General features: G+C 42.8%; 2 protein-coding genes and 1 long non-coding RNA gene across 3 annotated transcripts in view; 2 read left to right on the top strand and 1 right to left on the bottom strand.

Moving 5' to 3' along the window:
* LOC134483260 (disks large homolog 5-like) overlaps positions 1-15685 on the top strand; it is a 664485-nt gene that overhangs the window by 72661 nt on the left and 576139 nt on the right. The window lies entirely within an intron of this gene.
* Positions 1-15685, bottom strand: part of LOC134483259 (uncharacterized) — a 478774-nt gene that overhangs the window by 88212 nt on the left and 374877 nt on the right. The gene's annotated exons all lie outside the window — the stretch shown is intronic.
* On the top strand, positions 9080-11705 carry LOC134483453 (uncharacterized). Its single transcript, XR_010060309.1, has 3 exons — positions 9080-9197; positions 10263-10422; positions 11550-11705. It is a non-coding gene; the product is annotated as an uncharacterized LOC134483453 (long non-coding RNA).

Raw genomic sequence — 15685 nt, 5'->3', positions numbered from 1 at the left:
CAGTTTTGTCCATAAGCCTGGATATTTCAGCTGGTCTTCAGTACATGCAGGAATCCTGAAGAAGTAGGCAAATTAATAAAGCAAACTTCCTTCTTCCATGTCCTTGATATGAGCTGCCAGCAGAAGGTGTGGTCCAAACAACAACCTACAGATTGGGTAAAGATCATTACCAATCCTACAACAGACAGAGGGCTTATATCCAAAATATACACAGAACTCAAGAAGTTAGACCACAGGGAGACAAATAACCCTATTAAAAAATGGGGTTCAGAGCTAAACAAAGAATTCACAGCTGAGGAATGCCAAATGGCTGAGAAACACCTAAAGAAATGTTCAAAATCTTTAGTCATAAGGGAAATGCAAATCAAAACAACCCTTAGATTTCACCTCACACCAGTCAGAATGGCTAAGATCAAAAACTCAGGTGACAGCAAATGCTGGCGAGGATGTAGAGAAAGAGGAACACTCCTCCATTGTTGGTGGGATTGCAGACTGGTACAACCATTCTGGAAATCAGTCTAGAGATTCCTCAGAAAATTGGACATTGAACTACCTGAGGACCCAGCTATACCTCTTTTGGGCATATACCCAAAAGATGCCCCAACATATAACAAAGACACGTGCTCCACTATGTTCATAGCAGCCTTATTTATAATAGCCAGAAGGTGGAAAGAACCCAGATGCCCTTCAAAAGAGGAATGGACAGAGAAAATGTGGTACATCTACACAATGGAATATTACTCAGTTATCAAAAACAATGACTTTATGAAATTCATAGGCAAATGGATGGAACTGGAAAATATCATCCTGAGTGAGGTAACCCAATCACAGAAACACACACATGGTATGCACTCACTGATAAGTGGATATTAGCCCAAATGCTCGAATTACCCTAGATGCACAGAACACATGAAACTCAAGAAGGAAGACCAAAACACTCATGCTTCACTCCTTCTTTAAAAGGGGAACAAGAATACCCTTGGCAGGGAATAGGGAGGCAAAGTTTAGAACAGAGGAAGAAGGAACACCCATTCAGAGCCTGCCCCACATGTGGCCCATACATATACAGCCACCCAATTAGATAAGATGGATGAAGCAAAGAAGTGCAGGCTGACAGGAACCAGATGTAGATCTCTCCTGAGAGACACAGCCAGAATACAGCAAATACAAAGGCGAGTGCCATCATTAAACCACTGAACTGAGAAGGTACCCACGTTGAAGGAATCTTAGAAAGGACTGAAAGAGCTCAAGGGGGTTAAGACCGCATATGAACAACAATTCCAACCAACCAGAGCTTCCAGGGACTAAGCCACTACCCAAAGGCTGACCCTGGGCTCCAACTGCATATGTAGCAATGAATAGCCTAGTAAGAGCACCAGTGAAAGGGGAAGCCCTTGGTCCTGCCAAGACTGAACCCCTAGTGAACGTGATTGTTGAGGGGAGGGCGGTAATGGGGGGAGGATGGGGAGGGGAACACCCATACAGAAGGAGAGGGGGAGGTGTTGGGGTATGTTGGCCCGGAAATCGGGAAGGGGAATAACAATCGAAATGTAAATAAGAAATACTCAAGTTAATAAAGATAAAAAAAAAATAAAGATGGTGTGGTCCAGATTAGAAGTGGGCCTTTCCATCTCAAAAGATCTGAATTAAAGATTTATCTCCTCATCTCAAAGATTTGGATCTGAAGTATGTCTTCTTGCTTCAAATAATTTAATTAAGAAAAAAAATCCAATGGTGCTCATGCCTTTAGCCTCAGCATCCAGGAGGCAGAGGCAGGTGGATCTCTGAGTTCAAGGCCAGCCTGGACTACAAAATGAATTCCAGGACAGCCAGAGCTACACAGAGAAACCCTGTCTCAAAAAAAAACAAAGAAGAGGAGGAGGACTAAGAGGAGGGGGTTGAAGAGAGGAAAACAGAAAGAAGGAAGGAGACAGAGAGAGAGAGAGAGAGAGAGAGAGAGAGAGAGAGAGAGAGAGAGAGAGATAAATCCCCCTCACAGGGCATCAAGCCATTTGGCATTAGTTAATTCCAGGTACACTCAAGTTGACAACCAAGAACAGCAATCCCATTACCCGTGGTTGTGATCTCACCCTGGTAGGCTCCTGAGTAGGAGGCTGAAGCAGGAGAATTGCCATAAGTCTGATGCCAGCATGAACTACACACGTGTTCCAAGCCAAGCCAATCTCAGCTACAGTTTGAGATTCTGTCTGAAAAATATGAAAGAGAAAGAAAACATAATTTCCTAGAGCAGTGTTTCTCAACCTTCCTATGGCCTCAACCCTTTAGAACAGTTCCTCATGCTGTGGTGACCCCAACTACAAATTATTTTGTCGCTACTTCACAACTGTAAATTTGCTACTGTAATGAATCTTTATTGTAGTGTAAACTGTCTGATAGGAGACCCTGTGTGGGTCACGACCCCCAGGCTGAGGGCCTTTGCCCTAGAGGTGGTCTTGGCCTAGTTTATATAGTTCATATTATAATGGGCTCTCTCAGCGTTTGAAGGTCAAGTATATTCACTTGTAACATCAAAACTTAAAAATTCAGTTGAGCTGCTGGCTGGTACGGTCTGACATCCCCCAGAAGACCTTTGCCATTTTGTTCCATGCCTGCCAGCCATTTCATATTGTTGCTGTAACACGCCTGCTGTCACTGACGAGGAGAAGGGACTTGGCTCAAGGACATGCTGACCACACACCTTGTTTTGTTCTGAATGTTCTGTATGCGGTTTGCTAATCTAGAGAAATTCTACACCTGAAGGAGTGGTTCCCTGAATTGGACACAGGTGAAAGGCTAAGGCAGATGTGTGAAGGAACGTTTCACTGAAGCAGAGGCAGGTAAAAGGATGTTCTGCTAAAGCACGCATGTGAAAGGACACGTGATGAAGGGTTCTGCACTAAGGACACACATGCATTGGTCTGCCTTGCATTCTGTAGTTGAGCTGCATTTGTTGGGACTTCATAGAACCACAGCAAAAACCCTTCTGGTGGGCTGCTGTAGTTTCTCGCTGTTTCCTGGGGCTCGGGCTGATGGGCAGAGTGATGTCAGCTGAGACAAACACATGTGCTGACGCAGGACACACACTGAGGCCAGACCCATGGAGGACATGGGATATTGAGAGGGAGTTTGGATGGAGTTATGCTTTCGTATCTTGTTGGTCTGGGGTCTCTGCTGATCTCTGCTCGCCTGAGAGCTGCTCTTACTGACTGTGTAGCATCTTGACTGTTTTTGTTTCACTTGGACAGCCCTCAGGACCAGGCTCTCCTCTCCCTTAACCATGGCTGCTGTCCTCTTCCTCTCTCCTCTCCATCACACATGTTCTTCCTTTATTCTTTGGCAATTTCTTCTTCCTTCTTCCCTCCTCATGATCCTCTCTAGCAAAGCCCTCAAAGCTCCCCTCCCCCATCTCTCTGCTGTTGGCTGTTGGTGTTGGCTTCTTTATAATCACAGTTAACTGGGAGCAGGGTCAGTTATTTGGGGTTAACCAGTCTTGAGTTCAACAAATTAGCATTAAAATACAAGCAGCATTAGGCCAATCCACTACAGGGGCTTTTGTTTGTTTGTTTGGTTGGTTTGGTTTAATTTTCATTTACCTTTTTACTTGTTATTTTATTTTTGGCAATTTTTTATTAATCGGTTATTTTATTTATTTACATTTCAACTGTTGTCCTGCTTTCCACACGCCCCTCATCAAACCTTACATCCCATTTCTGCTCAGCTTTGCCTATGTGACAGTGCAACTGCACCCACACATATCCACACATATCCCCACCTCACACCTCTAGGATCTGCCTTTGGTGGGGCTACAGGCCTCACTTTGAACCATAGAGCATCCTTGCATACACTTTGGCTGGCAGTTTAGCCCCTGGGAGCTTGGGGATTAGGGAAAGAGGATCTGGTCAGATATTAAAGCCAATGATTGCTGCTTTCTCTTCTTTTTCTGGTTATAGGTGAAATTTTGTTTGTGTGCTTATCTTTTTTTAAATTATTGAGAGAAGATTAATTTCTTGGTCTTTCTTGGGTATAGTTTAGTTCACTGTCTTGGAGTTTTCCTCCTATTAGCCTCTGTTGTGCTTTCTTAGAGAAAAGAATTGTTTAAATTTGGTTTTGTCATGAAATATCCTGGTTCCTCCTTTTATGGTGATTGAGGATTATGCTGGATATAGGAGCCTGTGTCTGCATTACATCTGCCCAAGATTTTCTGACTTTTAGAATCTCTGTTGAGAAGTCTGGTGTAATTCAGATATGTCTGAATTTATTTGTTACTAGATATTTATACCTTACCCCTTTTAATGTTCTTTCTTGATCTGTGCATTTAGCGTTTTAATTATTATGTGAATGGAGGAATTTTTCTGGTACAATTAGTTTGATGTTCTGTAGGCTTGTTGTACCTTTATGGTCTTTTCTTTCTTTACCTTATGGAAGTTTGCTGCTATGATTTGTTGAAGGTGTTTACTGGATCTATGAACTAGAAATCTTAATTCTCTTCTATATCTATTATCCTTAGGTTTCAACATTTAATTGTGTCCTGAAATTCATGGATGTTTTGGATTCAATAAACCATACATGTTTATCTGAGATGGGTGTTTTGTGCTTTGTGGGATGACCTCCTTGACCCCAGGCTGCATGAAAAATCTCAGCTGACAATGGGGACATAAATTATGAGTATGTGTAGCAAGACCCAGGCCTCTTCCAGGTTCTTAGATAGTAACTGAGAACCTCAAATACAGTAGTAATGTGATAGTGTGGTGTGAATCTAGTTACTATTCTCTATTTTGATATAGATGACTCTTTTTGTGTCATGGTCAGCTTATAATGACTAGAAGACCTAAGCTTGAGAATAACCAAAGACTACATTGCTTCTCTAACAGCTGAGCTTTTAAAAGCCCTGGTGTGACAGCAACTGTTGGTGGACACTCTGGATTATTCCTTCTGTACTTTAACTCTCTGTGTCACTTCCACCATCAGTAAGTTAGTTCAATTCCATAAATTGGAAATTCCTCACCTGGAAGAAATACTCTTTTTTTTTAAAGATTTATTTATTTATTTATTATATACAAGTACACCGTGACTGTCTTCAGACACACCAGAAGAGGGCATCATATCTCATTACAGATGGTTGTGAGCCCCCATGTGGTGGCTGGGATTTGAACTCAGGACCTCTGGAAGAGCTGTCAGTGCTCTTAACCACTAAGCCATCTCTTTAGCCCAAGAAATACTTTCTGAATATGATCTGAGATTGGCCATGGAAAAAGGGTAGCTTGAACTGTCCCACCTAGGTTCTGGGCCTGCACAGGCCTGTTCTCCAAAAGAAACCTGTGTTCACAGCTGTTGGCTGGCTAAGAAAGATTTCACGAGACGTGATACACAGCCCTCGGACTTCTGCTTCAGTCATCTGCACAATTTTTCCCGGACGATATCCTCATACCTCCAGCAGGCGGGTGATGAAGCTGTCCACTCTCAGCTCCCCTTCAGCCATCTTGTGGGCACCAGACTCTCCTCCCTGCAGCAGGAACAAGGGCTTCTCCATGGTGGCTGCAGCAGCAGTGGCAGTTTGACATTCTCACCTAGGAGACCCTATGCCTTTCTACCCCAGTTCCAACTCACCTCAGGCCCGGGCCTTCCCCCTATCCACTTCCCACAGAGCAGGGAGAGCAGCACCCACTAGAAATAAAAGGGAAGCCCTTGGTCCTGTCAAGACTGAACCCCCAGTGAAGGGGCTTGTTGGGGGGAGGGTGGTAATGGGGGGAGGATGGGGAGGGGACACCAATAGAGAAGGGGAGGGACAGGGGTTAGGGGGATGTTTGCCTGGAAACCCAGAAAGGTAATAACAATTGAAATGTAAATAAGATATACCCAATTTAATAAAGATGGAGAAAAAAATAGAAAGAAAAGGCACACATTTAAAACAGAAGAATATGGACCCTAATTTTAAACCACAGCTCTGTCAATTAACTATACCTTAAGGAAGCACAGAAAAGCAGGCCAAACAATTAATATTTTCTCGGTTTAAGTAAATAATAATGTCCGTTTCTTGCTATTGTGGAGGGAATTAAATAGATAATATGTAATCATGGAAGTTTTGAAGTTCCATCCATTTTTCTTTTCATTAAATCAATCTTACTCATTTCATTGATGAAATATGTATGTTTTCCGTTTCATAGTTATATGTATAATAAAACCAGTATAAAACCTTCAGAATATTCAGTTATTATAGATATTTGTCATTTCTTACAGAGGGCAACTATGATTGACTACACCCAATTCTATAAAAAACAAAACTCAGGAAACCTGGCCCTTGGCAGCAATGAATGAAGAAATATCTCGGATGGTGGGGCATGAATTCTGCCAAGCAATGACCTCAGATAGGTGGGGTTGTGGGGAAGATGTATGGTTGAATAGCACACTAGATTCACGTTGTATCATCTTGATTTAATCTAAGGACAAAGAAGTGCAGTATCTCTGATGGCTTTCTTCTAACCCCTTGAAAGGTTCACTGGGGATTGACCATAGAACTTCATTCTTCTTGCTGGGGCAGCAACACTCAGGGAAGCTTGAGATTGCCATAGGCACAGTATTAGGCTAGAAATGCTGAGTAGGTGATACTAAGTTGTTCAGATGGTGATACCCATTTCATTTGTTCTTAACGTGGACCTAAGGAGAGACAGATCGAGGTCCTTAGAATACAAAGATCATTTCCAGTTCTTTTCTACCTTTCCTGAATGAAAGATTGGTTGTCAGAGAATGGTAAAAATTCAAGAATTGGTAGATGATGCTTTGAATGGAGGGTGGGTTTCTGTGCTGGTTTTAGACAGGTTCTCAATTACCCCATCTTGTTCTCTAAGTTGCTCGTCAGGTTCACTTTGAGCTCAAATAAAGCTGCTTCCACTTTCCAACAGGTAGTCTTACAAAGGGGCCTCCAAGGACTGTGAGGACAGCATTAGCCAATGAGAATTGAGGTGTGTAACCCACAACTATAGCTTTATCTGAAAGACCTTCAGACAGAGGAGACTCTCGCTCCAGTCCTGAGGACAATCACCACCCCATGAACACACAGGACTCAGTCTTGATGTAAAAACAAGAGGTTTACTTTGGCATACCAATGCACTGGGGCTCGACACGGTCCTCACGCAGGAGGGATGTGAGGAGCCTCAAACAACAGAAATGTACAGCTTAAATAGTCAGTTAAGATTACACAGTTTCCTTAGCTCAGCTATTTCGTGCCAAGGATAACTAGGCAGATGTTTCTCGTCCTGGAATTCCTGGGATAAGGCCGTAACCACATCAGTGCAGCTATTTCAGTACGAAGGACATCTGACTTGATATATGTTTTCTTATCCTGGGGTTCCCAGGACAAGGACCAAGGATATCTGTCTTGGCAGGTGTTTCTCTTCTGGAGTTCCCAGGACAAGGCTATAGCTATGTCAGCCTATAGCACAGCTGCATTCAGTACCAAGGATATCTCACTTCTATAGTGGTCAGTCAGCTTCCCAGAGATGTTTCCTGTCTAATTGCCCTGCAGTAAATATGTTCTGTACCCTCTGTTCTTATGGTCCGGCAGCTTCCTAGAGAGTGGGTGGGAATGTGCTTTCTGTACTTTCTGGTCTATTGTCTAATGTCACGGGGCTAAGCGAGGGCCAGCTTAAAAGATTCTCATTCGTAAGAAATGGCTGTACTGATATCAAACGGGGATCTTTCATATCCACTTTCTTCCAAGTCTACCAGCCATCTCAGATTGTTGCTGTAATATGCCTGACAATCAAGGACATAGAAAAATAACTTGATACACAGCAAGGACATTGTGATCATATCCTGTGTTGTTATGTATGTTCTAGATGAGGTTGGTTAAAATGACAATATTGCACAAAGCTTTATATAGGACCCATCAAATTAAGGTTCACTATGCACTGTCATAGCTAAAATGGCCTGGTCAGAAGTGACCACTGGATCACTCTTCTGTAACTTCACATGAAAGGCTTGTGCTTTTTGTGTTTTTTTATTTTTCTGTTTTTTCTTATTATTTATTTATTTATTTATTTATTTATTTATTTATTTATTTATTTATTGTTTTATATGTTGTCAGGAAGATAGTTCAAGTCATGGATCTGCCCCCAAAATCTGAGCTTTACTACCAATACCAATGTTTACAACAGTATTAGTGTATGCATTCAATAAAATAACTTGTTTTTTTTTTTTTTAAGTAGGATAGATGCATTTGTGTTTTGTGGGGTGATTCATGAAACAGGAGTGAAGATGCTTGTTTCTTACTCTGTCCACTGAGTTATGTCTCTAGGCTTGTCCAAATCCTTTGGCTAAACCATCCCACACACACACATCTGCTGACTATTTTATTTTTCAGATGAAATCAGACGTTATAGCTTAGAGAGGCCTGTAAGCAATCCTGCTTTGGTAACTTAGGTGCAGAGAGGAGAGCCCCACACTCAGCCTGAGGGTGCATTCACTGGTGGATCCAATATTTCAGTTTCCTCTGCTAACAGATCACCACATTGTTGCCAGCACCATAATGAATGCAATTCTTTCTCCTAAGGAATCCGGTGGCAACTGTTAAATGTTAAGCACAAAGCTTCAGGTTGTACCTATAACACACACCCACATTGCAACCTACCCTACAGGCTATTTCTGGGTGTGATTTCATGCACCTGCACATGATGAGACAGGAGACCTCTTTGGCTACTTATAGGAACTGGTGTGATTTCTCAGTAATCTTTAATGGGTAATATTGCTGACTGAGGAGAATTTGAGGTAGGATGAAACATTTCTGTGCAGGGATCGGGGAGGAAGCACTCATTTAGGTACATAGCAATGACTTAGGTTTTTCCAATCAAGCCTAGAGCCAAATTTGGCTTTGGAAGCATGTGGTGCTCAGTGGCTATGCCACAGGGAAATCTCCTGAAAAGGGCACATCGGCTTTTCCTCAGTACAGGGAGAACATTAGCAGGGAGGCAAAGTCTGTTCTCCGTGACATCAGCCGGCCCTTCGTGGACATTCTATTGTCTCCTAGAGAGACCTTGGAATCCCTGTGATGTCACCAGTATCGTTGTGACAACCAATTCCCTACTTTTTCTCTTAGTGTCCAAAGGATATATCCACAGGCATGTTTGCCTGTCTTCTCAGGCGCTTTGGGAGAGTTGATGTTGATAGAGAAGTGTCTAGAGTGAAGCAAACGAAACCTAAAGGTAATGATGGACACAGGACATGGGGAATGTGGAGTAAGTTCTGGGCAGTGTATGTTGAGCTTCCTCTCAGGGGTGAGTGTGGGGGCCTTCAGCTGGCCTTTATAGCAATGGGCCACAACCACTGGAACATCTCCACAGATATTGAATTCCATGATTATCACAATTCCTGAAAGTCAAGGTTGTCACATTATTAGTTTCTCCATAACCACATGGAGGATATGGCAATGCCTATGCTATTATTGGGTGAACTTCTAGTCTTTACTTTTACAGTGCATTCGGTATGTTAAATTGATATAATAACACCATAAGTAGTCATGGAGGGTATAACTTTTCTGAATTAAACAGGGCATCAATGTACTTCACTTTCATTGCTTCTTTAAATTCAGTGACTATCTGACAGTAGTAAGAGGGAGAGAACTGTGCTCCTGGCATGACCTTATATTCTTAGAACTCCTTTGACTACCTCTGGCTGACGGGGCCAATCTTACCTTCATATATTAGAGGTTCTGTGTGGCAGATATTTTTCTACAGAGCCAAACTATATGGAGCAGGTAGAGAAAGAGCCTGTAACCTATTGGCACTTCTGGGGCATTTGTCATTTCAGTAGGGTGAATTAATAAATCTGTTGACCATGTCCTCCCCCTACATGACTTTTTAATGCAAAGTTATTGGACTAGAGTAACAGTGTAGGATGTCTGAGTATCCCTGATCAATCAATTCATTGTGGATGCTGAATTGATGATCTGACTTCTGAAACCAGAGGGGTGAGGGTCCTGAAACCAGGTTGTAGCCTGCGTACCTGATAATAATCCTGGAGAAGGCATCTCTCTGGTACTTGTAAGCCTGTGTGGGCGGGCATAGGGAACACCTGGCTGCTTACATCTTTTGGTCTCTATATAGTAGTGGGGGAACTGTGATCCACTTAGGATGCCTCTTACACATAGACCAAACTCCTTGCAGTGACACTGGCTTCCAAGCATGTTCTCCTGTTTGGACCTCACTGTGGTCTGTGTATGCTCTATGCATTCGCCCCATGCAGGTTCACTTGTGTTCTTCTACCTACAGCGGCCTGCAGACAGACGTCATCCCCTTAAAATGTCCTAAACAAGGTGCAGGCCAACGAGGAAGAGGAGAGGCTGAATAGAGAACTGGAGCTAACTACCAAGGAGAGAAATGAGCTGACAGATCGCCTCCTTTATGTGACAGGTGGATCCATGAGCAAGAGGTATGCATTGCTCCAAACAAACGACCTTGTTCTAAACCTCATCTCCCATAGATAGGAGATTCCGAACCTGACCCTTACTGAGGAGTGAGATTGAAAATGGACTCTCTGATTCTGCCTGTTGAAAATCTGAACTTGCAATCAGAGTGAAGAACTCAGGGATAAAGTCACTGGAGCATGAGTTCCCAGTGTACAATTGGAAAGCCCTTGACAGGTGGTAGTTTTGCAAGGTTCTAGGTGCTGTGAGTTTGTGGAGAGTGTTTGTACTTGCTAGGAAGGTTACTGAACACTATCATCTCCTGGCAGCAGCCTTAGGTGACAGGTCCCACAGTGTTCATATCAATGCTTAAGTAGAAGGCCTGAGGCTCTGGCCTGCTCCTTCTTGTCTCTGTGCCTTACACTCTGAGACAGTAATGGTGCATGCATTTCTACTGATTCTCATTGTGCTCTTTCCATATTTGTCTCTCTTTCTCATTCTCTGAGTCTGTTTACTTTTCTTTTCTTCTTTTTTTTTTTTTTGGTTCTTTTTTTCGGAGCTGGAGACCTTACTTTTCTTTTCTTGTGGGGGTGCCCCAGTTTGTGTGTCTGTGTATGCAGAACAGCACAGTTCTTTGCCTGTGTAGTCACATTTGTCTATACATTTGTATGCCTTGGGCAGATTATAAGTTTGTGGCAATATCTGGTCTCATCTCCAGAATTATGTGTACTGTCTGCCTCTAGAATATTAGTTATTCGGCTTGTAGCATTCCATTTGTCAAAACAGGAAAAATGAAATCAGAGGTTTCTGGATGTGTGTGTGTGTGTGTGTGTGTGTGTGTGTGTCTGTGTGTGTTTGTGTGTGTGTGTGTGTGTGGTTGGGTAAGCTCTGTGGCCTAGGCTCTTGACAGCATAACAGGTTTGAATGCAGATCCAGCCCTCCTGATTGAAAAATGTGAGCCAGGGAACCCTTTATCTGGGTGCTTAGTTTTTGTTGTCCTGGGCACACAATTCCAAGTTTCTGAAGCTGAAGAAGATCCAAATATGTAGAATTCAGAAAGTGTCCTTCCAGGGTTGGGGTAGTACAGGACACAGCCTGAGTTCATATAAACCTAAACCTCGATGTTCATTGGGTTCTATCTTCCTGGGGCCAGCCCCTACTTCAGGCCAAATCCATTTTATGAAAACTTGAAGATAAAGGAGAAAGAGGTCATGTCATTACTCCACAACTTAGACACAAAGAACATTGAACATCGTGAGAAATTTCAGGAGCTCAAGAAGGAGATTAACTTCTATTGGTAAGTACTTGTCAGAAGGGCCCATCACTTGTGGAATATCCATTCCCGCCTCTCTTTGTTCTGGACTGGAGAGCCTGCAGCTCTGGGCCCATCTCTTCTGCTGTTTAAATATCACTGTGCCGTGGGTCTTTTGGACTCAGATTCAGTTCCATAAGAGACTGTCAGTTATCACCACAGTGTCTATGCATCTTTAGAAGGCTCTGGATAGAACTACACTGATTCAGGCATCAGAGTGTTATTAGGCCAACGTGCGGCTCTGGGGTCATACCAGGTTTAACAAAGCTCAATGTGTGGACCACATGGTTAGCATGACCTCCCTTGGTTCTACTGTCCTCTTGTGGTTGTTTACTGCCTACTAATTGATGTTGCCCCGATGCATTGGGCTCTCATGGGTAGTTGTAGATCCCTTGTTCTTTTGGAGAGACATGGACTCTTATTGGTGCTTGGGTCACAGAAACAATTTATTCTTCCCTGGATTGGCCATTTGCTGTTTGTGCAGCAGCCTTACATGTATGGAGATGTACTCTATGAAGTCTTTATGGGTATCTGGGTCCTGGTGGACTTTGTGGGATTTGGCAGTTGGAATGGGAGGAAGAGGTTTCGGATCTTACTATGCAGAGTGTGTTTCCAGCAACCTGCACAGCCGGCTCCTGATGGACCAGGCATGTATGAAGAAGAAGTTGGTCACATTGAAGCAGGAGAGCAAGGAGTTACAGCGATATTTGTTTGAGTTGAACCCGAATGCTGAAGACGAACAGGAGAAGACCAGCAACCTCCAGACCCAGCAAAATGTGGTAGGAACAAGCAGCTGAGTCAGATTAACAATGTCTGATACCATTTGCCTATTGGATACATCTTTGCTTCCCCTATCATCTTTCTAATATCCCCACACCCAATCAGTCACCCACCTCATGTGATAGAGTTATTCATTGCTCTGTCTATGCACAAGTATTCTGGGATGTTAACCACTTTTCAGAAACTGAATTATGGGCAAGTACACTTCTCTGCCCTTTTTGTAACTGCAGTCCAGAAATGGTGACAGAGGAATAACATATCACATGACTGCATCTCCCTATTACAGATTGGATGCTATGAAGAGTTTTGAACGAGTTCTTGGTCGTGTGACAAAGGTCATACAGGGGTCATGTGATGGTTGGAAGCACCTTGTAGGGATAAGAACCAAGTGCAAATGGCAAATGAGTCCTGGTCATTGGCTTTGATCTCAGTATCATGTGGCCTTCTACTTTCTTCCTGCAACCCAGTTAGGTCTCTTCTCCTTTCCCCGTTCTTGGTTATCACTGGTAGAAGTTTGAGGAGCAGCTTGTTCTCCCACAGTACTGTGAGGGTTGTTGGTGACTTTCCCCAGGCTGCAGAGATATCAGCAATGATTTCAGTGAAAAGATCAGTGCTGTCTGTCCAATGCAGCTGAAGGGACAAAAGGCAGCAACTTCACAGCTGGTATGCATGTCCCCACCAAATCAGTGTCTTAATAGCTGCCTTCTCTTCCCAGGTCTCAGGAACTGCAGGAGACATGGAATAGGACAGATCCCAAGAAGACAGCCCCCTGAAGAGTGAGTTTCTTTGTCAGGAGTTCCCTGCTGACGACAATCCTCAACAGTCAAAGACTTTTTTGGGGAGAATATTCTTCTTCTCAGTTAATTTCCTCATTGTATAGAGACCCTAAATTTATGTATCCGTATGCGAGCCTGTCTCATTGAGGTCTTTCTCCTCTCTCATACCGATAACACCATTTGAGAGACAAATGAGGGGACTGCCTTGACATCTCCCTAGAGGAGAAACAGCACTACAACTGTGTTTCTAAATGTTCATTAAGAAAATGCTGTTAAGAAATATTTTTGGTTATGATTTTCATTGAAGTTTTCTTTTTGTTATATCATAGTTATATATTCTTGTTACTGTTTTTCATTTTTTATACCATTTTAGTTGTTCATTTTATGCCTGTTTTTTGTAAATTGTATTCCTTATGAATAAAAATTGATTTGTAACTCTTGACTCTTAAGACCATCTTATTCAAGGGTCCTTTCCCCTCCTGTAGACTTAGAACTGACAGCTGGATATGGATCTTTGCATGGTCCAGGCAGCATGAGTAAATAGGGAATTTAAAGCCACCAAGCTGTACACGGGGTGATAGTGTCTTTTGTGTGGATAATGTGACTTTTTTTATGGACACACACTTTATGATGTAATCACTGACATACTGTATCCATGCTGTCATGTGTTCTGCTCATCCTAATCTATATCAGTCTACAACACCCATTCCTTATTGACTGTTTGCCCAGATATTGAGTAACACACACTCATGCCTGTAGAGCTGCAGAAAAAATGACAACTTTCACAAAGGAATATAGAATAATCCTAATCGAGAACCATGTGCCTCGGTTTTTCTTACAATACAGCATTAGTATTAAACCACAAAGATAATGACCATCAACGTCATTTTGGGAAATAGGTTTTTATAGGTGCTGTTTCATTTGATCATTCATATGCTGTGTTTTTTATTGTTGCTGATTATATTTATTTTTATCATTTAAGTCAATGGATCTTTTTTTTTCAAGTGTATGGATGTATGTATGCACTCCTGAGTGCATTTCCCTCATGATCCAAAAGAGGCAATAGCATTCCCCATTGTAGATGATTGTTAGGGACCATGTGGTTCTTCTGAGAGAGCAGCAGATGCTCTAACCTGTGAGTCATCACCACAGCTCCTGTAGGTAGCTTTTGTCCTTCCAGGGAATGTGCTATACTAGATGGACGCCATCTTCTCCCATTAAGGAGAGAGATCTCAGGAGATTTGTATGTACAGGTGGTTGAGGGGTGCCTGCTCAATGTGGTAGCCTGCTAGGCATCCACACCGGGCTCTGGTGCCTCCACTGCTCATTGTGCATTCAGCATCATCCTCCAGCATCACTCAGTTTCAATTCCAAACAGATCTTTCACTTACTATCGATGATCATATAGATTATGCACATCTGATAAAATACAGAAGAGACTAGCCTCCTTCTACAGGCCAACTTGGCATAATGAATTCTTTTGATAGAAAGCAAGATAATTATCTTAATCTATGCAGTTTAGGGAGGTCCTCAAGAGCATCCATAGTGAATGCAGACTGCAGCAGTGACCACATGTTTCTTTTGCAGAGCAGGTCTGTGCAAGCCCAGAACTTAGGTGGGATAGTTCATGTTTCACCTTTTACATGGAAATCTGTGATCGTATTGAGAAAGTATATTTTCCACGTGACTCATTTACAATTTATGGAATTAAACTGACTTACTGAGAGTAGAAGTGACTCAGAGAGATAAAGTGAAGAAGAATAATCCAGTATGTCTGCAAACAGATGCTGTCTCATTAGTGCTTTTCAATGCTCAGCAGCTAGAGAAGCAAGGGAGAGGCATTGGTGACTCTCAAGCTTAGGTCCTCTAGTCATTATAAGCTGAGCATGACACAAAAAGGCTCATAGGTATTACACTAGAATCTAGTAACTAGATTTAACAAACCTGCCACATTAATGCTGTGTTTGGTGGTATTTTTTGCCCTCTTAGGACCTGGAAGAGGCTTGGGGTTTTCTAATCCTACTCATAATTTATTATCCTTCCCAACACTATGGGCTTTGTTCTGTTAATGCTAACAGCGGCATCCAATACCTAGGATATTTTCTACTGACATGTGTGACGTGAGACAAAACAGTCCCTGTCATCCCTCACCTGAATAAACTTCCTTAGAGGACAGTGTAGTTGGAGGGTCCTTCTTTCCTCTCCAAGATCGAGAAACATTTCCAGTCTTCAGACAAGTGTGTCAGCCATTGTCCAGTGACTGTCTTGAGATGTCCACAATGTTAGCTGAGTGAGGGCAGAGCAGGGCAGGGCTGGGCAGGGGATTGGGGCAGAGCAGGGCAGGGCAGGGCAGGGCAGGGCAGGGGATTGGGGCGGGGCAGGGGATTGGGGCAGAGTCCATAAGATGTCAGTAGGCAACAG

Source organism: Rattus norvegicus, chromosome 19, assembly GCF_036323735.1.
Source record: "Rattus norvegicus strain BN/NHsdMcwi chromosome 19, GRCr8, whole genome shotgun sequence".
Taxonomy (NCBI): Eukaryota; Metazoa; Chordata; class Mammalia; order Rodentia; family Muridae; genus Rattus; species Rattus norvegicus.
This window is presented reverse-complemented; position numbering and strand designations above follow the sequence as displayed.